The 27,318-nt window shown below is 45.0% G+C and overlaps 1 protein-coding gene across 3 annotated transcripts in view; it reads left to right on the top strand.

Annotated features, from left to right (window-relative positions):
• The window catches only part of ABCA13 (ATP binding cassette subfamily A member 13), a 770,386-nt gene that overhangs the window by 720,544 nt on the left and 22,524 nt on the right, over nucleotides 1–27,318 (top strand). The gene's annotated exons all lie outside the window — the stretch shown is intronic.

The raw sequence follows: 27,318 nt of genomic DNA on the forward strand, positions 1-27,318 counted from the left end.
ACTTTGATCCACGTAGGGAGACACCATGCCAGACCAGATCTGGCAGCGGTGCCCCTACAGCAAGCCCAAATGTCCCCTTGTAATATTTATATTATGTGACACAGCGGTGGATGATGGGGCGGGCAGCAATCAGAGTGTTGGTCTTAGTCCGACACTTTAATCTGAAGAGGAGGATGCTGTGTTGTATTTTATCTGCCCACTATGGCCTCAATTCACTAAGCTTTATCAAACACTTTTTTGAACGTTTGATAATTTACCTCATGAGTAAAATCAAATTTTGAATTCACTAAGGTGTTATAGATTTATCAAAAGTTTTATCGATTAAACGGTCAATAAATCTATAACACCTTAGTGAATTCAAAATTTGATTTTACTCATGAGGTAAATTATCAAACGTTCGATAAAGTGTTTGATAAAGCTTAGTGAATTGAGGCTAATGTCATCTAGCAGCAGCCAGTTTTCCTATGTCAGATTATGTCCGGCATTGGACCTGTAGAGGAAATGGCCAATATCGGACATAGCCTGACATTGGATTGGAAAGGGTTAAAAACATAATTTTATTACTCTACTGTATGGTATGTTACCTTGCTCACGAAAGTTGCAGAATTTATGCTTCTCTTCTATAAGAACTGCTGTGTTCTGTTTTGGAAATTAGATGAATTAGGTGACATTAGTAATCTTTATAACATGTGACAGTAAGGACACACAACCTCATTTAAAGGATTCTAGATCACGGGTCTATGGTACTTTATTTAAGGTACGATCCCTAGTAATGGTGAAGAATGATACATAAAAAAGTGATGTACTCACCAGGATAACTGAAAAAAATAGTATACTTGTATTCATATGCCATAACTGTCTGTGTATATATAACACAAAAGCTATGTGTAACGATCGGTGGGCACAGAGAGTGTCTGATTACCGGTGATCTGCAGTATCACCGGAAATACAGATATATACTAGATTATAAGTGATCTGCAGTCTCACCGATAATCCGATATACTAACTAACCTCTGTTCACCTGAGTAGAGTGTAGTGTTTGGTGTAACAGTAACACTTTGAGGACTAGGCCTCAGTGCAGCAAGGAGTACTGCACAGATTCCCTCCGCAGACCTGAGCTCTCCAAGGCGGGAGGAGTCAGACTGACAGTGGGAAGGATGTCTGAAAGTGACCCTCAGGAGGAAGGGTCGCTAACAGAGCGAGGAACCGCCTCTAACGGTAAGGTCGGTTCTCGAGGTCGGACAAGCCAGGTCGTAAACACACGGACAGATAAAGTACAAGATCAGGAGACAAAGGCGGAGTCTAAGTACAGGCAGGGTTCGGCAACAGGGTATCAAAAATATCGAGGTACAGAATCAGGAGGCTAAGGCGGAGTCTAGAAACGAGCCCGGGGTCGGCAACAGAGTATCAGAAATATCTGGGTACAAGATCAGAGTTCAGAAGAGTAGTCAAAGCAGGCAAAAGTCATAACAGATAATCACAATCAAACTAATACTTTAGCTATCAACAGAATCTAGCTAAGTGTAGGATTACAGCTCCAGCTGGTCCCGGCACACTTGCGGATCTGACTACGGATCTGGGTGCTCCCACATATGTGATCGCACGCCAGACAAAGAGCAAGTGAACAACCAGCAGTATATATACTCTAGGACCTTTCCAGGACCTCCCTAATTGCTCCTTAACTCGTCTGCATGCATGCGTGAACTGGGTACCCATTGTCTCTCCTCAATGCCGTACCCTTTCCAATGTACGAGGTACTGAACCGAGTTTTGTACCGTGCGGGAATCTAAAATCTTTTCCACTTCATATTCAGGTTGGGCATCTACTAACACAGGAGGAGGAGGAGTGGGACCCACCTGGACTGCGGGTTTAAGAAGTGATACGTGGAAGGACCTCACTCCCCGCATGCTGGTGGGAAGATCAACGGTATATGTGACCTCGTTGATCTTCCTAGCAACCAGGAATGGACCCACAAACCTGGGACCAAGTTTGTCAGAAGGTTGTCTCAGGGTCAAGTGACGTGTGGATACCCAGACCAAGTCCCCTGGTCGGAACCTCCACTCTACTGAGCGTTTTTTGTCAGCTTGACCCTTCTGACTCAGAAATGCCTTTTCTAGGTTACTTTTTACCGTCCCCCAAAGGTCCCTAAATGACTTTTGCCAGACCTCCAGGGCTGGGAACGGAGTGGAGGCCACAGGAAGTGGGGAGAACTTAGGTGATCTCCCCGTTACTACCTGGAAGGGAGAAAATCCAGAGGATGAGTTTTTTAAATTGTTCTGAGCAAACTCTGCGAAGGGCAAGAACCTGACCCAATCATCTTGCGCCTCTGCAACATAGCACCTCAAGAACTGCTCTAAGGACTGGTTTATCCTCTCGGTCTGGCCATTAGTTTGAGGATGATATCCTGATGAAAATGATAGCTTTATTCCCATAAGCTGACAAAAAGCCTTCCAAAATCGGGAGACAAATTGGACTCCCCTATCAGAGACTATGTCTTCAGGAATGCCGTGCAACCGAAAGACGTGCGTAATGAATAACTCGGCCAATTCCTGAGCCGAGGGGAGTCCTTTCAATGGCACAAAGTGGGCCATTTTGCTAAAGCGGTTAACTATGACCCAAATGACCGCCATGCCTTCGGATCTGGGAAGTTCACCCACAAAATCCATAGACAGGTGGGTCCATGGCTCACTCGGGGTGGGAAAAGGCTGCAGAGTGCAGACAGGTGCCAGCCGGGAGGGTTTGCTCCTGGCACATATCGCACACTCCCTCACATACTCCTTACAATCTGCTGCCAGAGAGGGCCACCAGGCACATCTGGCCACCAGATCCTGTGTTCTGGATGCCCCTGGATGCCCAGCGTTCTTATGCATATGAAACATCTCCAGTACCTGGAGACGAAAAGGCTGAGGGATAAATAGAACCCCTGCGGGCTTCCCTTCCGGGATGTCCTGCTGAAAGGGGATAAAAGTCTCCTTCCAATCCTCCCAAGTTCCAGTTGCTGCCAATATGAACCTCTGGGGAACAATGGTCTCGGGAACGGAGGGCTGTGCTGTCTCTGCCTCAAAACACCTGGATAACGCATCCGCCTTAACGTTCTTGCTACCTGGAGTGTACGTAATAATGAAACTAAACCTAGAGAAAAATAGCGACCATCGAGCCTGACGAGGGCTCAACCTCTTAGCCCCCTCGATGTACTCTAAGTTTTTGTGATCGGTGTAAACCGTGATGGTATGCTCAGCTCCCTCTAACCAATGTCGCTATTCCTCGAAAGCCAATTTAATAGCCAAAAGCTCCCTGTTGCCAATATCATAGTTCCTTTCTGCAGGGGAGAACCTCAGAGAAAAGTAAGCACAAGGATGCATTCTACCCTGCAAACCTGACCGCTGAGACAGCACAGCCCCCACCCCAACCTCCGAAGCATCCACCTCAACAATAAACGGAAAGGACGTATCCACATGTCTGAGGATGGGTGCTGAACAGAATAGGCTCTTCAGGGTGGCAAACGCCCGTACAGCCTCAGGAGACCAGTGAGTGGTATCTGCTCCTTTTTTAGTAAGACTGGTAAGGGGAGAGATGACCGTGGAGTACCCCTTAATAAATCTCCTATAATAATTGGCAAAACCGAGGAAACGTTGGAGGGACTTTAACCCAACCGGCTGAGGCCACTCTAGAACTGCGGAGACCTTGGCAGGATTCATAGCCAGGCCCGTGGTGGAAATTATGTACCCCAGGAAGGAGACAGAAGTTACCTCAAAAATACATTTTTCAAGTTTGGCATACAAAGAGTTCTGCCTAAGCTGATTTAACACAAACCTCACATGGGTTCTATGTTCGGAGAGGTTGTTGGAGAAGATAAGGATGTCGTCAAGGTAGACTAGAACGAATCTCCCCAACACCTCTCTGAAGACCTCATTGATGAGTTCCTGGAAAACGGCCGGGGCATTACAAAGCCCGAAGGGCATTACCAGGTACTCATAATGCCCATCTGGAGTATTAAAGGCCGTTTTCCACTCATCGCCCTTTCTTATGCGTATGAGGTTGTACGCGCCCCGCAAATCCAGTTTGGAAAAGATCTTGGCACCAGTGATTTGAGTGAACAAATCGTCTATCAGAGGCAGCGGATAGCGATTCTTCACTGTAATCTTGTTAAGGCCGCGATAATCAATGCAGGGTCGCAGGCCTCCATCTTTCTTTTTAACAAAAATGAACCCGGCTCCAGCAGGAGACCGGGACGGGCGAATGAAACCTTTGGCCAAATTCTCACGGATATAATCCTGCATGGCCAATTTCTCGGGTCCCGTCAAATTATACAAATGGCCCCGAGGGGGTACACAACCTGAACGGAGATCGATGGGACAGTCGAAAGGGCGATGTGGGGGCAGTTTATCAGCTGCCTTGGGACAAAATACATCGGAAAATTCTGAGTACTGGTCTGGCACACCTCCCACCTGTATTCTAGTTTGCCCCAATGTTACCTTTCCCAAATACCATCGAGAACAATGAGGTGACCAGGAAGTTAGCTGACCCGTGGCCCAGTCTATTTGAGGTGAATGAGTTTGCAACCACGGCATACCTAGGATAATAGTGGAGGTGGACATCTGTAACACAAAAAACCTTAACTGTTCCCCATGTAATACCCCTATGGCGACTTTCACCTCTGGGGTCTGTGACAGTGGGCGCTCTCGTTGCAAAGGAGAATCGTCCACCGCTGTGACCAGAATGGGGGGACTTACTGGAGTGAGGGGAATACCCAACTCCTGAGCAAATTCAAGATTCATAAAGTTAGCCGCTGAGCCAGAATCAATAAATGCTTCAGTGGCTACTGACTTATTCTCCCATGTAATGGTACAGGGGAGAAGCAATTTCTTCTCTTTGAGGGGCGAAAATTGTGTACCTAGGGTGTCACCCCCCACTACTCCTAGGCAAAGTCGTTTCCCGACTTGTTAGGACAGTTACGCACCCTATGCCCTGCCTCTGCACAGTATAGGCACAGTCGTTCCGTCATCCTCCGCCTTCGCTCCACCTGGGTCAGTCTTGATCGACCAATTTGCATTGGCTCAGGTGGAGGCAAGGCCGGAGAGGGCGAGACAGGCGGAGATGCTGTTACTGAGGATGCAGCGGATGTTGCTGCGTACGAAGTCACTCTGACACGGTGACTGCCCCTAGCCTGCCTCTGATGGCGTAGCCTGCGATCAACTCGAATGGCCGATGATATGGCCTCATCAACTGTCTTGGGCTCGGGTATGGTTAACATTAGATCGGAGACCTCCTCCGACAACCCAGACAAGAAGTAATCCATCAGGGCAAAGTTGTCAAATCTAGCGGTGACTGACCACCTACGGAACTCTGCCGCATAATCCTCGACTGAACCTCTGCCTTGCCGCAAAAGTTTGAGCTTCCGCTCCGAGGACGCAGCAAGGTCAGGGTCGTCATAAATTACGGCCATGGCCCTAAAGAATTCCTCTACCGAGGTCAGAGCAGTATCGGTAGGAGGCAGGTTATATGCCCATGACTGGGAGTCACCAGTCAGCAAAGTTTTGATAAAGGTGACCCGTTGGGTCTCAGTCCCCGAGGATCGGGGTCTCAACTCGAAGTACGATAACACTCTACTCCTAAAATTCCGGAAGTCAGACTTGTGGCCGGAAAATTTGTCAGGTACAGGCATGCGAATGTCGTCACTAGGAGGGGATCGCACTGAATCAACTGACGTCTGGAGGGTACGCACTGAGCCTGATAGAGCATCGATTAAGGCTTTGTGCTGGCCCAGTGCTTGATGGATACTGTCCACCGAAGTGGCAAGCGCAGTCAGAGGATCAGCGCGTTCCATCTGTCTTTTGGTCTGGCGTTCTGTAACAATCGGTGGGCACAGAGAGTGTCTGATTACCGGTGATCTGCAGTATCACCGGAAATACAGATATATACCAGATTATAAGTGATCTGCAGTCTCACCGATAATCCGAAATACTAACTAACCTCTGTTCACCTGAGTAGAGTGTAGTGTTTGGTGTAACAGTAACACTTTGAGGACTAGGCCTCAGTGCAGCAAGGAGTACTGCACAGATTCCCTCCGCAGACCTGAGCTCTCCAAGGCGGGAGGAGTCAGACTGACAGTGGGAAGGATGTCTGAAAGTGACCCTCAGGAGGAAGGGTCGCTAACAGAGTGAGGAACCGCCTCTAACGGTAAGGTCGGTTTTCGAGGTCGAACAAGCCAGGTCGTAAACACACGGACAGATAAAGTACAAGATCAGGAGACTAAGGCGGAGTCTAAGTACAGGCAGGGTTCGGCAACAGGGTATCAGAAATATCGAGGTACAGAATCAGGAGGCTAAGGCGGAGTCTAGAAACGAGCCGGGGGTCGGCAACAGAGTATCAGAAATATCGAGGTACAAGATCAGAGTTCAGAAGAGTAGTCAAAGCAGGTAAAAGTCATAACAGATAATCACAATCAAACTAGTACTTTAGCTATCAACAGAATCTAGCTAAGTGTAGGATTACAGCTCCAGCTGGTCCCGCCACACTTGCGGATCTGACTACGGATCTGGGTGCTCCCACATATGTGATCGCACGCCAGACAAAGAGCAAGTGAACAACCAGCAGTATATATACTCTAGGACCTTTCCAGGACCTCCCTAATTGCTGGTCCAATGAGAGCAGTGGAATTTGTCAGCTGACCCAGCTGGTCAGCCGACTCCCTTCTAACTGCTTTTTAAACTCTGCCTCTGTGCTCGCGCGCGTGTAAGTCTGAATCTTGGTGGACTATCAGTCCCAGTCACACCAGTACTGTCATGCAATGTATCTAGAGCGGGGGCCGCCTCTGATGCGGATTCCGCCGTTACCAATGCGGACTCCGCCGTTACCAATGCGGATTCCGCCGCACTGCCTATGCGGCATGCAGCGTTTTTTCCGCGTTGTGACGCCATGCTGGACGCGGAAACAGCCGCCTCACCTCGAGAGACGGCGGCCTTTCCGCGTTTCCTTACACTATGGTGCAAAGACTAAAAAGAAAAAAGAAAAAAAAAAAACCACAAAGGACAATATTCCTACTGCAGTCCTTAAAACACCTTGGATACCCTTCTCTCACAGCCTATACGTGACATTGGTAACCTTGGTTTTGAGCATTTGGGTTTTTGCTAAATAAATTTCCAAATTTGTGCTGATCCTGTGATGTCAGGCAGAATATAGCTCACAGTTTAACAGTGTGTTTCCTCTTCATACTTTGCAACAGTACTGGGGCAATGCAAGTTATTTAAAAAAAATCAATAGTAATATGGAAAATGTTCATTGTGAAATACATCTAAAGGAGAAGTGTGGACCTGACTGCTGCTAGAGCAGGTAACATACAATGCCCTCTTGTGCTGCTCTGCAGTTACAGGGAATTACTGAAGAGATGTGCTGAAATAAATAGAAATGGGCACTCCTAGCCCAAGGGCTTCCCATGATGGTCAGGGGCAGTGGCATAAGTACAATTCCTGCTGCCCCTCCCCCCAGCAAAACTTTGTTAGGGCCCCCCCAAATGTACACACTCCTTCACTTGCCTCCCCTTGGTGACCTTCACAGACTGGGGGCACATCTTACAAGGGTCATAAAACAAGTGTGGCCATCATTACCTTCACACCCATAATGGGCGTGGCCACAAAAACACCTGATTTGGGAGTTTGGTCCTTGTATCAGAGGAAGGGAAGGTTAGTAGTAGTTGGCCATGCGACTGCACCAATGTCCACATGAGCTCACGTAAGTTATGTCATTGAATTGACAGACTGAAATCTCCTTGGGGTAATATCAATATTCTGTGCAAACAATCCGAGCAGGTAGCTCTAAGATGTACAAGTCACACACAATGGACTGTCTTCTCTTCCACACGTTGATAACATAATCATAGACCACATCAAATTTAATGGAGCGTCATAGCGGCAGCAGAAGATAGTCTAACAGAAGCAAGTTCAAGCCAACAGAGACAGTATTAGCTTATGTGCAGACAAGTCAAAGCATGGCACATAGCATAGCAATCTGAGTATATAATACTAGTCTCTTGCCAATGTAATCTAGATGTACGGTATAATTATAAGGTATAGGGTATAATCTAGATTATATATTCTATTATTGCCGGTATAGTCTGCATGTCTAAATCTGAAGGGGTGAGTCCATGCAAATGCATGCAAGTGAGAAGTTACTCATCAGGGCAGCGCAGTGGGGGAGCAGGACAGGCCACACTACACTGATCACAAAACCATGTGGGGGAGTCCCAAAATGTTCCTCACTACAATTTACTGTTGGGATCTTTGGGCCTGATTTATCAAGCTGCCCTGCCGAGCAGCGCAGCTTAGTGTGAAGGAGCCCCCGCTTTGCCTGCCTTAAATAGCAGCACTTGCTACAATTGCAGAAGAAGAGTAGTTGACACTATAGCATGGGATAGCTGATGCATTGCTGGGGGGAACAGGCAGGATTCACACCAGTGGCATAACCTAGAAGTTGTGGGCCCCAGTGCAAGTTTTACATTGGGCCCCCCAAGCACTCTGTACATAACAATTGATATGGCACACCAAAACCTGCCGAGGACAACCACAGTGTTAGAGGTGCAAGCAGGGGACGGGGAACAGTTTGTTAATGATTACTACCATTCAAAGCATCTATAAAATAGATTATTATCAGCACAGGATCAATAAAGAGCTAATACCGTGGTTGAGGGTGGGCCCCTCTGGCTCAAGGGCCAACCTCTGCACCCCTTATTGCTACGCCTCTGATACACACGCTTCCCACTTCCCTTAGGCGATTAGTGCCCAGCATCCACCACTATCAAAACACTCCGCAGCACTGGTATGTTCCATTTGATCACCTATTGTGTGCATTGTTTACTGTGCCTCACTATTTGGAAATAAAAGCAATCTGCAGTGCCAATTGTTTCCTTCTCCTCATCTGTTAACCCCCTTGCCGTTTCAATTATGTCGGCAAGGGGGCGGCGCAGCACTTTAGAAAAAAATCCCGTTCAGAACGAGATTTCCTGCTTGGCTTCCCCCGTCGCCATGGCGACGATCGCGATGATGTCACCGACGTCATGGACGTCGGGACGTCAGGGGGAATCCCGTTCCACCCCTCAGAGCTGCCTGGCACTGATTGGCCAGGCTGCGCAGGGGTCTGGGGGGGCAGCTCTGCGCGGCAGGTAGTGGCGAATCGGCGGGTAGCGGCGGCGATCGCGTACTACACGCAGCTAGCAAAGTGTTCGCTGCGTGTAGGAACAAAAAAAATTGTGAAAATCGCAAGAAAATCACAAATCGCAAGAGCAATCCTCCTGCGCGAGTTACCCCGAGCTCAGCTCGGGATAACCGGCAAGGAGGTTAATATGAAAGGAGTGTGCCTTCCTTTGTTACGTGCGTTGCATACATAGCAACGCACGTAACCTTTGGCCCTTTGTGCCATGTTCTTTGTAAAAAAATTCTAAATATGTCCCTTTTTGTTGCTATAGTGATGTTTTTGCCAGTAAAAAGCATTCCATTAGACTGTTTATTCATCAGAAGTGCCTCTTTGGGCTCTGTTTTTCACACTTCCTTTATTATGAGCTTCAAATAGATAAGGTATTCAGGAGAATAGCTCCTGAAAGGCCATAAATAGTCTTCTAGAATACAGAGTGAATATGGAGCTAATTGAAACCTAAAATGTGTGAATGCATCTGTTCCTAGAGACAGAACAGACTTTTGAATGACCCATAGATCCTCTTCCTCTGTGATTGGATACATCATGCAGGATTAATTAATTGCAATTCTGTAAGAAATGTCTTTGACTCATCATACAATTTCCAGCAGTACTTTCTAAATTCTAAGTTAACTGCAATAGGCGTATGAATTAGAGGTACATTTTTCATTGTATTACATATAACACTATTTTAATGTTTGCCCAATAAATTTGTCATCAGAGGGAAGTCCAGCTTATTGCTATGCAGCAGAAACGATTCCGTTTTTTTATAAAGTGCTGAACTGCATGTAGATTCCATGGCTCATTAAGGCCATTTTTATTCTGTAATAATTGTGTATATTTAGTTTAAGAACCTGTTTTTTGGAAAGTTTTATTACATATTTTACACTCCAAAATAAAAATCATATGAGAGGTTTCTCAGTTCTAAAGAGCTACTTTTAAACATTTATCTGTTTAATAATAGCCCTAAGAGGGACAAAATAATGCATAAAATAAAATCTTAACTATGTCATTTTGATTTATGAAATAAGTGATCTCTGTAATTTATTTCTCATTAATTGGTCTCTGGCTAAGCAGTCATTTAAACTTAACATTCTGGGAAAAAACCCTAGTCCTGAAGTATGTAACAAACATAATGATCATAGTACATATACATAAACAGCCTCTGTAAAAAATAATTTGATACTGTATAACTAAATGCCCAGTTTTAGCTGTGTGTCAAGGACTACGGAGCAAAATAAATTAAGTTCATCTACAGGATTGACGTGTTTACATGAATTATTTATCCAATGCCCATGCTTTTAGCTACTTTTAGCTACTTTTGTAAATCCTTAGCATCACTTAAAAACCGGGGTGTTTGGTTCACTTTCTTTTTAGATTTGTCTACTTTAGGAATAAGGACTGTGTTATAGCCACCAGAAACACGAAAAAAGGCTATTGAGACACCCAGGGCCGGTTCAAGTAACAATTGGGCCCTAGAGCAAAACTAGCCTGGGGGCCCCCCAACAGATACACCCATCCAAAAAGCCTCATTAGAGGCCCTTTTGTTGCAGCCAAATTTCCCTCTTGGGCCCCTAGACTGGCTGCTGACCCTCCCCCAATCACCTCCCAACTTAACAGACTCTGCAGAGTCCCTGGAGAGCAACAGTTAAGATGGGGGAGGGAAACCTTGGGGGCCCCTACAGGCTCTGGGGCCCTGGGGCAATTGCCCATTTTTTCCTATGGTAGATCCGGCCCTGGTGACACCACTTCTTTAAAAACCATCTCTAGATTCCACTGAATTCACCAACTACCACCCTATGTCACTTTTCCCATTTGCATCCAGATTACTTGAATGCCATATACATTCTCGATCTTCATCTGTGGGTGCACCTCAGGGCTCTGTCCTTGCCACTTCCTCTTTTCCATCTACATGAATGGTCTTGGCAACTTAATCAACTCATTTGGTTTTCATTACCACTTATATGTGAACGATGCACAAGTTTACCTCTCGGCCCCAGACCTTAATTCCCTCCTCACATGTTTTCCTCACTACTTGTCTGCTATATCCTCTTTCATCATGACCTCTTGCTTCTTAAAATTGAATATAATAAGTAAAACAGAACTAATAATTTTTCCACTGTCTCTGTCCACTTCTTTACCTGATATAACAGTAAATGTTAATAACAGCCCTATAACTTCAGATCTTAAAGCACATTGCTTGGGGTAATATTTGACACCTCTCTCTGTTTTATTCCTCACATTCATTTCCTAACCAGATCCGGTCATCTCCAACTCAAAAACATATCTTGTAAACAAACTTTTCTCACTAAGGACTCAACTAAAATGCTCTTATAATATCTCATCTAGATTTTTTGTAACATAGTACCTTGTGGATTACCAACTAATAAACTGGCACCACTCCAATCTGTATTGAACTCGGCTGCACTTTTTCCAGACCACATAGTGGAGGGCTGGCCGATCCTGCCCCCCCTCCCCCCCCCCAAGGAAAAAAAATCTAGCAGCAGATTTCCCCACAAAATGCAATCAGATTGGCAGCAGATTTCCCCACAAAATGCAACCAGATTGGTAGCAGATTTCCCATGAAATGCAACCAGATTGGCAGCAGATTTCCCACAAAATGCAATCAGATAGGCAGCAGATTTCACCACAAAATGCAATCAGATTGGCAGCAGATTTCCCCACAAAATGCAACCAGATTGGTAGCAGATTTCCCATGAAATGCAACCAGATTGGCAGCAGATTTCCCACAAAATGCAATCAGATAGGCAGCAGATTTCACCACAAAATGCAATCAGATTGGCAGCAGATTCCCCACAAAATGTAATCAGATTGGCAGCAGATTTCCCCACAAAATGCAATCAGATTGGCAGCAGATTTCACCACAAAATGCAATCAGATTGGCAGCAGATTTCCCACAAAATGTAATCAGATTGGTGGCAGATTCCCCACAAAATGCTATCAGATTGGCAGCACTTCCCACAGAATTCAATCAGATTGGAGGCAGATTCCCACAGAATTCAATCAGAATTGGCAGCATATTTACACAAAATGCATTTAGATTGGCAGCGTTTCCCCTCAAAAAATAACATTTGGCAGTGTTCCTCCACTCTCTCTGGGCTCCCCCACCCTCCAATATACCTTTATGTGGCCAGAAACCTCTAAATATCAATATAATCAACTCACCTGGCAGAGCACTCCTCTAGCGCTGATCTCCTCACGTTCGCAGCAGTTCCGGTAGCTAAATCTCCCGCCTCACGCTGAGCCGGCCTGTAATGAGTTCCAGATGATGCGGTTGGAGTGCGTATCACTCGGCATCATCTCAGCTCCGCACTACAGCCAGCCCAGCATGGGCTAAGATCGTTCCGTTCCGCTGCCGCTCTGAGTCTGCGCAGCTTCCCTCAGAGAGAGCCAGCGGCTGGTGGGCTGCAGCAAGAGGCCTGGAGGGCTGGATGCGGCACACGGGCCACCAGTTGGACACCACTGTATTAGACTATAACTATGGTAGGGATTATACTGTGAGCTACTCTGGGGACAGTCAATAACATAGCTATTTACTCTGTAAAATGCTACAGAATATGTCAGTGCTATATAAATACATAATAATAATAACAACAACAATAATAATAATATGGTAGGACATTCGATTATGACTGTGGTAGGATTAGATTGTGAGCGCATCATCAGAGGACAGTCAGTAACATGACTATGTACTTTGTAAAGTGCTATGGAAGCTGTCAGTACTATATAAATACATAATGATAATATGGTAGGACATTGCACTGTAATTAAGGTAGGATTAGATTGTGAGCTCCTCTGAGGACAGTCATTGACATGACTATGTGCTCTATAAAGTGCTGCAGAAGATGTCTGTGCTATATAAATACATAATAATATTTTGGTAGGACATTAGACTATGACTGTGGCAGCCCACAGAGTGTGGTAAGCCCTTATGACAGAGCCCTCATAAGAGCACAGACCTGTTCACACAGACAACAGAGACTCAAAGGGGCACACAGCTGCTACTCTTGGGGCCTCCTGACCTCACTGTGCTGTCCTGTGGTAAGGATGGGAGCACCCTTGTCTGCACAGGAAAACTGAGAACCAATGTTACTCAGTTGGCTAGTGCAACCTGAATATGTTTTCCACATGCAGATGAAAACAGACAGTGGTGAAGCCCTGCAGGCATTTTCTCTATCAATTACATTAGCTTCTGTGATAAAACATGCATTTTTCCCCATGTATACAGACACACATGGGGCTTGATTCACTAAACCGGGACAACTCAAATATCACACCTTATCAAAGATATCACACCTTATCAAAGTTAGCATGCCTTATCAGAGTAGCATAGTGAGCGCTACGAACCCACAGGGGTTCAGGGCAGGACGAATGCCATTGCCAATTAGCAGGCACAAGTTAATGGCGCTCACTATGCTACTCTGATAAGGTGTGTTGAGTTTGATAAGGTGTGATATCTTTGATAAGGTGTGATATATGAGTTTTCGCGGTTTAGTGAATCAAGCCCATGGTTTGCAGAACACTCACTCAGTCCACCTCTGATGGAGTGGAACTGGCTCTCTGCAGACTCCTCCAACATCACTTCAATACACTTGAAGAGGGGGTAGAGACAGGGGAAAGGGTGGGAAGGGCGCTGAACACCATGCTGCACACTGAATAGGGAGGGACTGTCGACAAATCTGTCTACAAAACTTTGCATGACTCCTAAAGACTGCCTCTGCTCTGCTTCTGATAAGAACAATTGTGCAGAGCGTTTTCTCTCCGCACCCTTAGTTGTACACCTCTCAGGAAAGTGGGAAACAATTTTTTCTCCTGGACTGCCTGTGGTTTGAAATGCCTCTCAGAGGCTGAAGCCTTGTGAACCTCTGTGTCGGCCCGGCCCTGGTAGGTAGTATAAATCTGACAGAACTGACAGGTTTTTGACTAGTCCATCTCTTAATGGGGGATTCTCAGCATTTAAATAATTCTTTACAAAAACACCTTCTGGAAAGGATCTATACAAAGATGCCAGCCACTCCCGCTACTTGTTTGCACACTATTCTGGCAGTTGGACTAAGCAGTTCCTGTTTACAAAGTCCTTTTGAAAAAAAAAGAAAACACAGAGAACCCACAATTATTTTCAAAAGGACTTTGTGAATGGCATCTGCTCAGTCCAACTGGTAGAATAGTGTGCAAACAGGTAGTGGGAGTAGCTGGCATCTTTGTATAGATCCTTTCCAGAAAGTGTTTTTGTAAAGAATAATTGAAATACTGAGAATCCACCATGAAGATATGGACTAGTCAAAAACCTGTCAGTTCTGTCAGATTTATACTAACTAATGTAAGTGAAAGCAACATAGGAGAAAAGTAACTTATAGCTCTTTTTACTCTGAAAGAAACACACTTTTTATTTGTATGTGTTTACATTTATTTTAAATTTTACAATTTTTTGTGATAGTGGTCCTTTAACTCTAACTTACAAAGCTCTCAAAAATCTCTCCTCACAAGTTTCCAGATACCAACCCAGCTGCAATCTTAGATCAGCACATGACCTTTTTTTTGTCCTCCTCTAGAATTATCTCCGGGCGTTCACGTATACAAAATTTCACACGTGCTTCACCCTTCCTCTGGAATCCCCTGCCACAACACATCCGTCATTCTCCAACCCTCGATATCTTTAAACATGCCCTCAAAACTCACTTTTTCCTTCAAGCATTTACTCTACCTTATGCCAGTTGCCCTTTCATCTCTGGCCAAGCTACAAGATAATTCTAAAGCACACTGCCTCTAAAAATGAATATTTTATACTACACCACCTCTTGTTCCTCCCTGACTCCTTTAGCTTCTAAGCTCACAAAGGCAGGGCTCTCTCTCCACTCCACCGCTTGTGTTTTGGAATTTGTTACACATTCATTGATAATCATTTTGTCACTGCAATTACCAATTCTTTATTTTGTACCAGTTCTGTGTTCTGTACCTACTCTGCATTTTGTATATTGATGTATGCCATTGCCTGTATTATTTTTGTACACCATGTTTCTTACTTTGTACAGTGCCACAGAATATTTTGGTGCTTTATAAATAAATAATAATAATAATAATACGTTGCATTTACATTTTTCTTTTCTTTTGCATCCTTTTTTTTCTTATAGTTTATTCGCTAAATACCAGTAAAATTTACATGTGCAGACTGCACACATAAATTTTACCGGGCATTGTGCAAAATACGTAGTATGGCCCATAAGCAATTACCGTATTTTTCGGACTATAAGACACACTTTTTGCTCCCCAAAACTTGGAGCAAAAAGTGGGTGTGTCATATAATCCGAAGATACAGTATATAGATGCAGAGTGTACAGGGAGCAAGTAAGCTGGCACCTCTTCTCCTCCTCCTGTGTTCACCTCAGCTTCTCCGGGCCCTCCATGCTTCCTGCCACTGCTGCTTCCACGCTTCTCTTCTCCCTCTCCGTTGGTCTTGAATTACACAGGCTCTTCTTCCTGCAACCAGAGGGACACTGTAGCCGCCTATGCTTCTCTGGCTCCTTCTCTTGCCAAGTCCTCCAGTTCCTCCATCCTTCCGTTTTCTGTAGTGCCGCAAAGTGGTTGTTACTGTAACCACAGCGTCCTACCCCACAGAGCCACATTAATCCCTGCCATGCACTGAAGAGGATCAACTAATCCAAAACAGTCTGTATGCATGTTGGATTATTGTGGCTCTGTACAATTAACAAGCTGACACATTATTGCATTTCAGCAGTGGTTCTGGAGGTGTGGCTAACTTTCATGAATAACAAAGGGTGATTTGCATATTCAGCAGTGATGCATTGTGACATATGTTCATTTCAATCTGAATAATTACAAATACCTTCTGTTTTAAGAAGGCAAACTTTTGTTTTCCATAGCATTTCAGTAGGTGGGCTTATTGGTCCTTTGTAGCCCCTTACACACTACAATGAATTCTGGTTCACCAACAATAACAATAACATTTCTATTGCACTTTTCACCCATAGAACTCAAAGTTCTTAGGCTGTCTCAGGTTGAGTAACTGGTAGTAGGATGAAGAATCAACACAATACAATTATATTTCTGAAAATGCCTGACTGAGCAGGTGGGTTTTCAGGCTGGATTTAAACACATCCAGAGATGGAGCTGTCCTGATCTGCTGAGGTAAGGACTCCAATAATGTAGGAGCGGCAACCTTTCTTTCATGTATCCAGGGCCCAGATTATGTAGTGTTTTAATTGTAAGTAGGCTGATCTTGAAAGGAAACCTCCATTTTATAGGTAGAGAGTAAATGGAGTGCAGGACCGGTTTTATGTGGCAGTGACAAGGTTGGTTAGTTAACAGTCTGTCAGCAGTATTGTGTATCAGAAATGACACAGTAGAGAGTAGACACGTAGAGTGGCACTAGATACCCTGGTGGGCAGACCCAAGGGGGTAGCAGGAGTTAGAAGCTGTGCCTCCGGATCACTCAGCATATAATGTGGTAACAAGAGAAACAAAATAGAGAACCGGGCACCAGCCAGCAGGAATTGCTGCACACAACACCTTTAATACATCCCCAAGGTTCCTGACAGATCATTGCAAAAGCCTGACAGCCGTTTCACAGATAGTACTGCTTCTTCAGAGGCAACAATAGCACACAAAATTGGCAAAACACATGGTTAATCTGTCAGGAACCTTGGGGATGTATTAAAGGTGTTGTGTGCAGCAATTCCTGCTGGCTGGTGCCCGGTTCTCTATTTTGTTTCTCTTGTTACCAGTATTGTGTATCAGCTGTAGATGGTACAAGTCCTTGTTTGGAAGGCCATTGAAGAGAGCATTGCAATAGTCCAGTCGGGATGTAATGAAAGCATGAACTAACATTGGCAGATCTTCTGATAGGATGAGGTGCTTGACTTTTGCAATGTTCTTCAGGTGAAAATAGAATGATTTCACCACAGCAGAGAGTACTAAAGTTTAAATCCCCATAAATTAGAACTCCCAGGCCATGCACATGCTCAGAGTTGTGTAGATCTGTGCCTCCATATTCCCAGCAATAAAGACTGCAAGTGAAGGATTACTGTAGGGGTAGGGGGGAAATTAGTTGAACTTACCTGGGACTTCTAATGGTCCCCCACAGACGTCCTGTGCCTCTGGCTCACTTCCGGAATTTGCGACTCTAAAGTCAGAAAACCACTGCGCCTGCGCAGCCGCTCCCTCCCTCCTGCTGATGTCACCAGGAGTGTATTGCGCAGGCCCTGTATGGTCTGTGCCTGTGCAGTATGCTCCTGGTGACGTCAGTGGTGGCGAGGACACAGCTGTGCAGGCACAGTGGTTTTCCGACTTTAAAGTTGGAAATTCCAGAAGTGCGGAGGGGCCCAGAGTGGATCTGCGGGGGACCATTAGAAGCCCCAGGTAAGTTCAACTAATTTTCCCCCGACCCCGTACAGTAGTCCTTTAAGTTGTTTTGTTGTCATGCGCTGCCATCCGATCAGAAGGACTTCAGTTTTATCTGCATTTAGTCTCAGCCAGTTGTCGCTCATCCATTGCTGTAGTTTGGCTAAGCAGGCGTTTATAGTTGGAGTTGGTTCTGTCACACCAGGCTTGAAGGAAAGACATAACTGGGCATCATCAGCATAGCAGTGGTATGTCAGGCCATGTTTTTGGATTAGCGTTCCAAGCGGTATTATATACATTGTGAATAGCAATAGAGAAAGGATTGAGCCTTGGGGCACCGCATACTAAAGTGGCACAGAGGTGAATAAAAAAGTCCCCGTAGACACTTTTGGGGTTTTGCCACTCAAGAAGGCAAATTTCTCACAGAGGTCCTTTGAGTATCTTTTGGTAGTTCTTCAAGCGGAAGATTAAGGCATGTTTATCTTTATCTTCTGGGCACTAAGATTTTTCACCACAGTCTTTCAAATTTGTGACCTTGTTTCTTCAGCTCTTTTATAGAAACCACTGTGCATGATGGTGTGGCGTAAGATGTTTGGTGCGCAGAGAAGCAATGGTCTCAAAGGTGGAGGACACACACTTGTACACACACCAGCGTATCAGGGTCCAAGCTGGAGTTTGTCAATTCATCAAAGCTGAGGTTATCTCGGATATGTTGTGGTGTTAGCCCTTTTAAGTGGCAATATTTTATTTGATTTTTGAACAGGTGTTTGGCAGCTGATATTGAGAGGGAGAAGTGGATGGTGTGATGGTCTGACCAAGCAACAGGATTAATTTCCACACTCGCTATTGACAGACCAATATGGAATATAAGGTCCAGAGTTTGACCTTTCATGTGAGTGGCATAGCTGATTGCTTGGGAGAAGCCCAGTTAATTTATGGCACAAGGTAGCTCACTTCCTAACTGTGAAGTGGGGGTGCCCACCCATGTATTGAAATCTCCAAGAACAATCCATCTGAGGTGTTCCAGTGTTAGGTTGCATATGAGATCTACAAGTACCTTAAGGAAGGCCGAGCACTCAGTAGATCAGCAATATATTTATGTTTTTCTGAATGTTGCGCCCTTAACCCCCCTGGCGGTATAATTTCCGCGGCTGCGCAGCCGCGGGAGGGTTTTTTTCACTTTTTTTTTTTAGCATGTAGCTAGCCTAGCGCTAGCTACATGCTTCCCCCCTCTCCGCGGCATCCGCCCGTCCCCTCCGATCGCCTCCTGCGCCGCTTGCCCATAAGGAAATCCTGTTCTGAACGGGATTTCCTTGAGGGCTTCCCCCGTCGCCATGGCGACGAACGTCGTGACGTCATGGACGTCGTGACGTCACAGGGAGTCCCGATCCACCCCATAGCGTAGCCTGGCGGCGAATGGCCAGGCTGCGCAAGGGGTATGCGGGGGGGCCTATATCTGCGGCGGGTAGCGGCGCATCGGCAGCGGGCGGCGGCAATCAGACCAAACATGCAGCTAGCAAAGTGCTAGCTGCGTGTTTGAAAAAAAAATTATGTAAATCGGCCCATCAGGGCCTGAGCGGCACCCTCCGGTGGCTTACCCCGTGTCACACACGGGGTTACCGCCAAGGAGGTTAAAGAGGAACTCCAGTGAAAATAATGTAATAAAAAAGTGTTTCATTTTTACAATAATTATGTATAAATGATTTAGTCAGTGTTTGTTCATTGTAAAATCTTTCCTCTCCTCGATTTACATTCTGGCATTTATTACATGCTGACATTTTTACTGTGGGCAGGTTATGTAGCTGCTGCTAGCTGTTTTGGCTGTTAGAGACAGCTGTAAACAGCTAATTCCTGTCTGTGAACCTTGTTACATTGTAACAAACTGCCAAAAGTACCGCGGTCCTCGAACTTCTTGTGGGAGGGGTTTCAGCACAAAATCAGTCATACAGCGCCCTGTGATGGTCTGTTTGTGAAAAGCAATATATTTCTCATGTAAAAGGGGGTATCAGCTACTGATTGGGATAAAGTTCAATTCTTGGTTGGAGTTTCTCTTTAAAGAGACTCCGTAACAGAAATTGCATCCTGTTTTTTATCATCCTACAAGTTCAAAAAGCTATTCTAATGTGTTCAGGCTTACTGCAGCACTTTATACTATCACTGTCTCTGTAATAAATCAATGTATCTTTCCCCTGTCAGACTTGTCGGCCTGTGTCTGGAAGGCTGCCAAGTTCTTCAGTGTTGTGGTTCTGCTATGCTTCCAGGCCCCTCTATGCACACTGCCTTTTACAAGCTGGATAAATTGTTCTCTGAGCTGGCTGGGCTTTCACATACTGAAGAATTACAGACAAGGGCAAAGCTGTTTGCAGGAAGAAACAAGCAGCCTGAAACTTCAGTGCATGAGAACAGGGGGAAAGAAACACACAAATGATCTCTTGAGATTCAAAAAGAAGGCTGTATACAGCCTGCTTTTGTATGGATGTATTTTCTATGTGTGGACACACTGTACATCAACCTACTTCCTGTTTTGGTGGCCATTTTGTTTGTTTATAAACAAACTTTTTAAAACAGTTTTTAACCACTTTTAATGCGGCGAGGATCAGCGAAATTGTGTCAGAGGGTAATAGGAGATGTATGTTTACTTTTGTGTGATTTTAACAATACAGATTCTCTTTAAGCATTCAAACGAGTTGGTGGGTCCTACAGTTAGTGGTCTGATTTTCAAACTAAAGCAAAGTGTAACCCTTCCACCCCTGATTTCTTTCCTGTTGCAGTATATCACAGAATAGTTGGATGACACGGCAACCTCCAGGGTGGGGCCCACAGGTTCAGAAAGCCAGGTTTCAGTTAAGCAGGCCAAATCAGAAGACTCTATTAGGTCATGTATGATTGCTGTCTTGCTGTTTACTGATCTGACATTATAGAGAACAGCCATTATGGGGCTTCCCTGGGAGCTGAAGTCTGTGTTTGAGATCTCCAAGAGGGAACTGCTTACAGGTGTGTAGCTGTCATCTCTGCTGGATTGTGCTGAAACTTTTAAGGTTGTTGCCTGGGTGTACGCTGTAGATTTTGTCACCGTGAGCCTGCTGGGTAGTCTGTAACTGTAGTAAAGTTTAAGAAAAAATATAACTGTTTAAGGAAAAATATACTGTTATGCAAACCATAATCTACAGAAAAGTTGGTAGATCAGGTAACCAATAATATCTTACAGATGGGCACATTATCTGCCATCTTCATTAAAGATTTTGAGTCAGTTTTCCTGCTATCACCTTTTGTGATAAATCAATATGTATTCACTAAACAATTTATTCCACACAATCTTTATGTTAAGCATTGGATTCTCAGCTTGATGAAAGGATCACATCCTTAAATTTAGTAAAGGATTGGATCCTTAACTTAAGGATAACATTTTATAAAACGTCAGTTCACAGAGAGTATTGCAAGAGATGGCAACTCTTCAGTATGTAAGAATTTACCACCTGGCGTCAGCCGTTCTTAACCACTTGTGGTTTTCGGTAATTGTGATTTTTGGATGTGAGTTTCACATCCAGTTTAGAGCTTACTGTAGGTTCTTGGATGTGAGACTCACATCCTGTTCACATTTCCATCTCTGAACAGATGCCATAATTATCAGAAACCTTAAGGAGTAAAAACCCTGGAACCTGACATGGTCAAGACACATCACACACACATGCTCTGTACTCACACATAAATATACACATACACACGGCACACACAGTCACTCTTGTCTGGCAGAGGAGGTGCCAGAGGGGATGATTTGCATTCTGCCTATGTGTGTACCTTCCATAGCGCATGCAAGGAAAACCACAGAAGTGATAGCTAGGGATGATCAATAAGATGCAAATTTGAAAATTGAAATTATATATGCAAATGTATGCAGTTTGAAAACAGGCCAATCAATTTAAACCCAGGTTTAAATTGATTAGTCCATTTTCAAGCTGCATATATTTGCATAAGAATTTGCATACATTTGCATCAACTCAGAATAATTTGCATATCTGTGATCATCCCTGATGATAACTTATGGACTGGGGTGATAAGGGAATATGCTCACTGTGAAAATCAGAAATGCTGAATGCTGAAGTAGAGAATTTTTAGTGAATTGAAATCTACAATGCCGATTGATGTTTTGTGATGTTTTCACTTGCCAAATTATCACCAGTAGGATGTTAGTCAATTATGGCCATTGACTATTGACCTGGGCTGCCACTTTGTATCAGTAGAAGATATTAAACAAGTTTTCAGCACAAATTTTGTGAAATACTGATTGCACCACAGTAAACTAGCAACCTGTGTTTACTAAAATATGGTATTTCAGAAGACATGAGGTCAGTCCAGGTTGGTTTTGGAAGTTCTGTAGTAGACTTAACCACTTGAGGACCTAGGGCTTTCTACCCCTTAAGGACCGGCCACTTTTTTTCCATTCAGACCACTGCAGCTTTCACGGTTTATTGCTCGCTCATACAACCTACCACCTAAATGAATTTTGGCTCCTTTTCTTGTCACTAATAAAGCTTTCTTTTAGTGCTATTTGATTGCTCCTGCGATTTTTACTTTTTATTATATTCAGCAAAAAAGACATGAATTTTGGCAAAAAAATGATTTTTTTAACTTTCTGTGCTGACAGTTTTCAAATAAAGTAAAATTTCTGTATACATGCAGCGCGAAAAATGTGGACAAACATGTTTTTGATTAAAAAAAACCCATTCAGTGTATATTTATTGGTTTGGGTAAACGTTATAGCGTTTACAAACTATGGTGCAAAAAGTGAATTTTCCCATTTTCAAGCATCTCTGACTTTTCTGACCCTCTGTCATGTTTCATGAGGGGCTAGAATTCCAGGATAGTATAAATACCCCCCAAATGACCCCATTTTGGAAAGAAGACATCCCAAAGTATTCACTGAGAGGCATAGTGAGTTCATAGAAGATATTATTTTTTGTCACAAGTAAGCGGAAAATGACACTTTGTGAAAAAAAAAAAAAAAAAAAAAAGTTTCCATTTCTTCTAACTTGCGACAAAAAAAAATGAAATCTGCCACGGACTCACCATGCTCCTCTCTGAATACCTTGAAGTGTCTACTTTCCAAAATGGGGTCATTTGTGGGGTGTGTTTACTGTCCTGACATTTTGGGGGGTGCTAAATTGTAAGCACCCCTGTAAAGCCTGAAGGTGCTCATTGGACTTTTGTTAATTTGTTAATTTTTTTTACACACAATTGTCCATTCACAGAGATCTTTCTCCCACTCAGCATGGGTATGTGTAAAAATACACCACAAAACACATTATACTACTTCTCCTGAGTACGGCGATACCACATGTGTGGCACTTTTTTGCACCCTAACTGCGCTAAAGGGCCCAAAGTCCAATGAGTACCTTTAGAATTTCACAGGTCATTTTGAGAAATTTCGTTTCAAGACTACTCCTCACGGTTTAGGGCCCCTAAAATGCCAGGGCAGTATAGGAACCCCACAAATGACCCCATTTTAGAAAGAAGACACCCCAAGGTATTCCGTTAGGAGTATAGTGAGTTCATAGAAGATTTTATTTTTTTGTCAAAAGTTAGCGGAAATTGATTTTAATTGTGTTTTTTCACAAAGTGTCATTTTCCGCTAACTTTTGACAAAAAATAAAATCTTCTATGAACTCACCATACTCCTAACGGAATACCTTGGGGTGTCTTCTTTCTAAAATGGGGTCATTTGTGGGGTTCCTATACTGCCCTGGCATTTTAGGGGCCCTAAACCGTGAGGAGTAGTCTTGAAACGAAATTTCTCAAAATGACCTGTGAAATTCTAAAGGTACTCATTGGACTTTGGGCCCTTTAGCGCAGTTAGGGTGCAAAAAAGTGCCACACATGTGGTATCGCCGTACTCGGGAGAAGTAGTACAATGTGTTTTGGGGTGTATTTTTACACATACCCATGCTGGGTGGGAGAAATACCTCTGTAAATGGACAATTGTGTGTAAAAAAATCAAAAGATTGTCATTTACAGAGGTATTTCTCCCACCCAGCATGGGTATGTGTAAAAATACACCCCAAAACACATTATACTACTTCTCCCGAGTACGGCGATACCACATGTGTGGCACTTTTTTGCACCCTAACTGCACTAAGGGGCCCAAAGTCCAATGAGTACCTTTAGGATTTCACAGGTCATTTTTGTTTCAAGACTACTCCTCACGGTTTAGGGCCCCTAAAATGCCAGGGCAGTATAGGAATCCCACTAATGACCCCATTTTAGAAAGAAGACACCCCAAGGTATTCCGTTAGGAGTATGGTGAGTTCATAGAAGTTTTTTTTTTTTGTCACAAGTTAGCGGAAATTGATTTTAATAGTTTTTTTTCACAAAGTGTCATTTTCCGCTAACTTGTGACAAAAAATAAAATCTTCTATGAACTCACCATACTCCGTACGGAATACCTTTGGGTGTCTTCTTTCTAGAATGGGGTCATTTGTGGGGTTCCTATACTGCCCTGGCATTTTAGGGGCCCTAAACCGTGAGGAGTAGTCTTGAAACCAAATGTCGCAAAATGACCTGTGAAATCCTAAAGGTACTCATTGGACTTTGGGCCCCTTAGCGTACTTAGGGTGTAAAAAAGTGTCACACATGTGGTACCGCCGTACTCAGGAGAAGTAGTATAATGCTTTTTGGGGTGTATTTTTACACATACCCATGCTAAGTGGGAGAAATATGTCTGTAAATGACAATTGTTTGATTTTTTTACACACAATTGTCCATTTACATAGAAATTTCTCCCATCCAGCATGGGTATGTGTAAAAATACACCCCAAAACACATTATACTACTTTTCCTGAGTACAGCGGTACCACATGTGTGACAATTTTTTGCAGCCTAGGTGCGCTAAGGGGCCCAACGTCCTATTCACAGGTCATTTTGAAGCATTTGTTTTCTAGACTACTCCTCGCGGTTTAGGGCCCCTAAAATGCCAGGGCAGTATAGGAACCCCACAAGTGACCCCATTTTAGAAAGAAGACACCCCAAGGTATTCCGTTAGGTGTATGGCGAGTTCATAGAAGATTTTATTTTTTGTCACAAGTTAGTGAAAAATGACACTTTGTGAAAAAAAACCAATAAAAATTAATTTCCGCTAACTTTTGACAAAAAATAAAATCTTTTATGAACTCGTCATACACCTAACAGAATACCTTGGGGTGTCTTTTTTTCTAAAATGGGGTCACTTGTGGGGTTCCTATACCGCCCTGGCATTTTACAGGCCCAAAACCGTGAGTAGTCTGGAAACCAAATGTCTCAAAATGACTGTTCAGGGGTATAAGCATCTGCAAATTTTGATGACAGGTGGTCTATGAGGGGGCGAATTTTGTGGAACCGGTCATAAGCAGGGTGGCCTTTTAGATGACAGGTTGTATTGGGCCTGATCTGATGGATAGGAGTGCTAGGGGGGGTGACAGGAGGTGATTGATGGGTGTCTCAGGGGGTGGTTAGAGGGAAAAATAGATGCAATCAATGCACTGGGGAGGTGATCGGAAGGGGGTCTGAGGGGGATCTGAGGGATTGGCCGAGTGATCAGGAGCCCACACGGGGCAAATTGGGGCCTGATCTGATGGGTAGGTGTGCTAGGGGGTGACAGGAGGTGATTGATGGGTGTCTCAAGGTGTGATTAGAGGGGGGAATAGATGCAAGCAATGCACTGGCGAGGTGATCAGGGCTGGGGTCTGAGGGCATTCTGAGGGTGTGGGCGGGTGATTGAGTGCCCTAGGGGCAGATAGGGGTCTAATCTGATAGGTAGCAGTGACAGGGGGTGATTGATGGGTAATTAGTGGGTGTTTAGGGTAGAGAATAGATGGAAACACTGCGCTTGGGTGGTGATCTGATGTCGGATCTGCGGGCGATCTATTGGTGTGGGTGGGTGATCAGTTTGCCCGCAAGGGGCAGGTTAGGGGCTGATTGATGGGTGGCAGTGACAGCGGGTGATTGATGGGTGGAAGTGACAGGGGGTGATTGATGGGTGGCAGTGACAGCGGGTGATTGATGGGTGATTGATAGGTGATTGACAGGTAATCAGTGGGTTATTACAGGGGAGAACAGATGTAAATATTGCACTGGCGAATTGATAAGGGGGGGTCTGAGGGCAATCTGAGCGTGTAGGCGGGCGATTGGGTGCCCGCAAGGGGCAGATTAGGGTCTGATCTGATGGGTAACAGTGACAGGTGGTGATAGGTGGTGATAGGGGGTGATTGATGGGTAATTAGTGGGTGTTTAGAGGAGAGAATAGATGTAAACGCTGCGCTTGGGTGGTGATCTGATGTCGGATCTGCGGGCGATCTATTGGTGTGGGTGGGTGATCAGATTGCCCGCAAGGGGCAGGTTAGGGGCTGATTGTTGGGTGGCAGTGACGGGGTGATTGATGGGTGATAGGTGATTGGCAGGTGATTGACAGGTGATCAGTGGGTTATTACAGGGAAGGACAGATGTAATTAATGCACTGGCGAATTGATAAGGGGGGGGTCTGAGGGCAATCTGAGCGTGTGGGCGGGTGATTGGGTGCCCGCAAGGGGCAGATTAGGGTCTGATCTAATAGGTAACAGTGACAGGTGGTGATAGGGGGTGATTGATGGGTGATTGATGGGTAATTAGTGGGTGTTTAGAGAAGATAACAGATGTAAACAATACATTTGGGAGGTAATCTGACGGCGGGTTTGCGGGCGATCTAATGGTGTGGGTGGGTGATCAGATTGCCCGCAAGGGGCAGGTTAGGGGCTGATTGATGGGTGGCAGTGACAGGGGGTGACAGGGGGTGATTGATGGGTGATAGGTGATTGGCAGGTGATTGACAGGTGATCAGTGGGTTATTACAGGGAAGAACAGATGTAATTAATGCACTGGTGAATTGATAAGGGGGGGTCAGAGGGCAATCTGAGCGTGTGGGCGGGTGATTGGGTGCCCGCAAGGGGCAGATTAGGGTCTGATCTGATAGGTAAAAGTGACAGGTGGTGATAGGGGGTGATTGATGGGTAATTAGTGGGTGTTTAGAGGAGAGAATAGATGTAAACAATGGATTTGGGAGGTGATCTGATGTCGGATCTGCGGGCGATCTATTGGTGTGGGGGGGTGATCAGATTGCCCGCAAGGGGCAGGTTAGGGGCTGGCTGATGGGTGGCAGTGACAGGGGGTGATTGACGGGTGATTGATGGGTGATTGACAGGTGATTGACAGGTGATTGACAGGTGATTGACAGGTGATCAGGGGGATAGATGCATACAGTAAACAGGGGGGGTGGTCTGGGGGGGGGGGGGTCTGGGGAGAATCTGAGGGGTGGGGGGTGATCAGGAGGGGGCAGGGAGCAGGGTGGGGGATAAAAAAAAAAATAGCGTTGACAGATAGTGACAGGGAGTGATTGATGGGTGATTAGGGGGGTGATTGGGTGCAAACAGGGGTCTGGGGGGTGGGCAGGGGGGGGTCTGATGGGTGCTGTGGGCGATCTGGGGCAGGGGGGGGGAAAAATCAGTGTGCTTGGTGCAGACTAGGGTGGCTGCAGCCTGCCCTGGTGGTCCCTCGGACACTGGGACCACCAGGGCAGGAGGCAGCCTGTATAATACACTTTGTAAACATTACAAAGTGTATTATACACTTTGTATGCGGCGATCGCGGGGTTAACATCCCGCCGGCGCTTCCGTATGGCCGGCGGGATGTTGCGGCGGGTGAGCGGCGCCAGGCGGAGGTGGAGGATCGCGTCACTGATGACGCGATCGC

Source organism: Hyperolius riggenbachi, chromosome 5 (genome assembly GCF_040937935.1).
Source record: "Hyperolius riggenbachi isolate aHypRig1 chromosome 5, aHypRig1.pri, whole genome shotgun sequence".
Taxonomy (NCBI): domain Eukaryota; kingdom Metazoa; phylum Chordata; class Amphibia; order Anura; family Hyperoliidae; genus Hyperolius; species Hyperolius riggenbachi.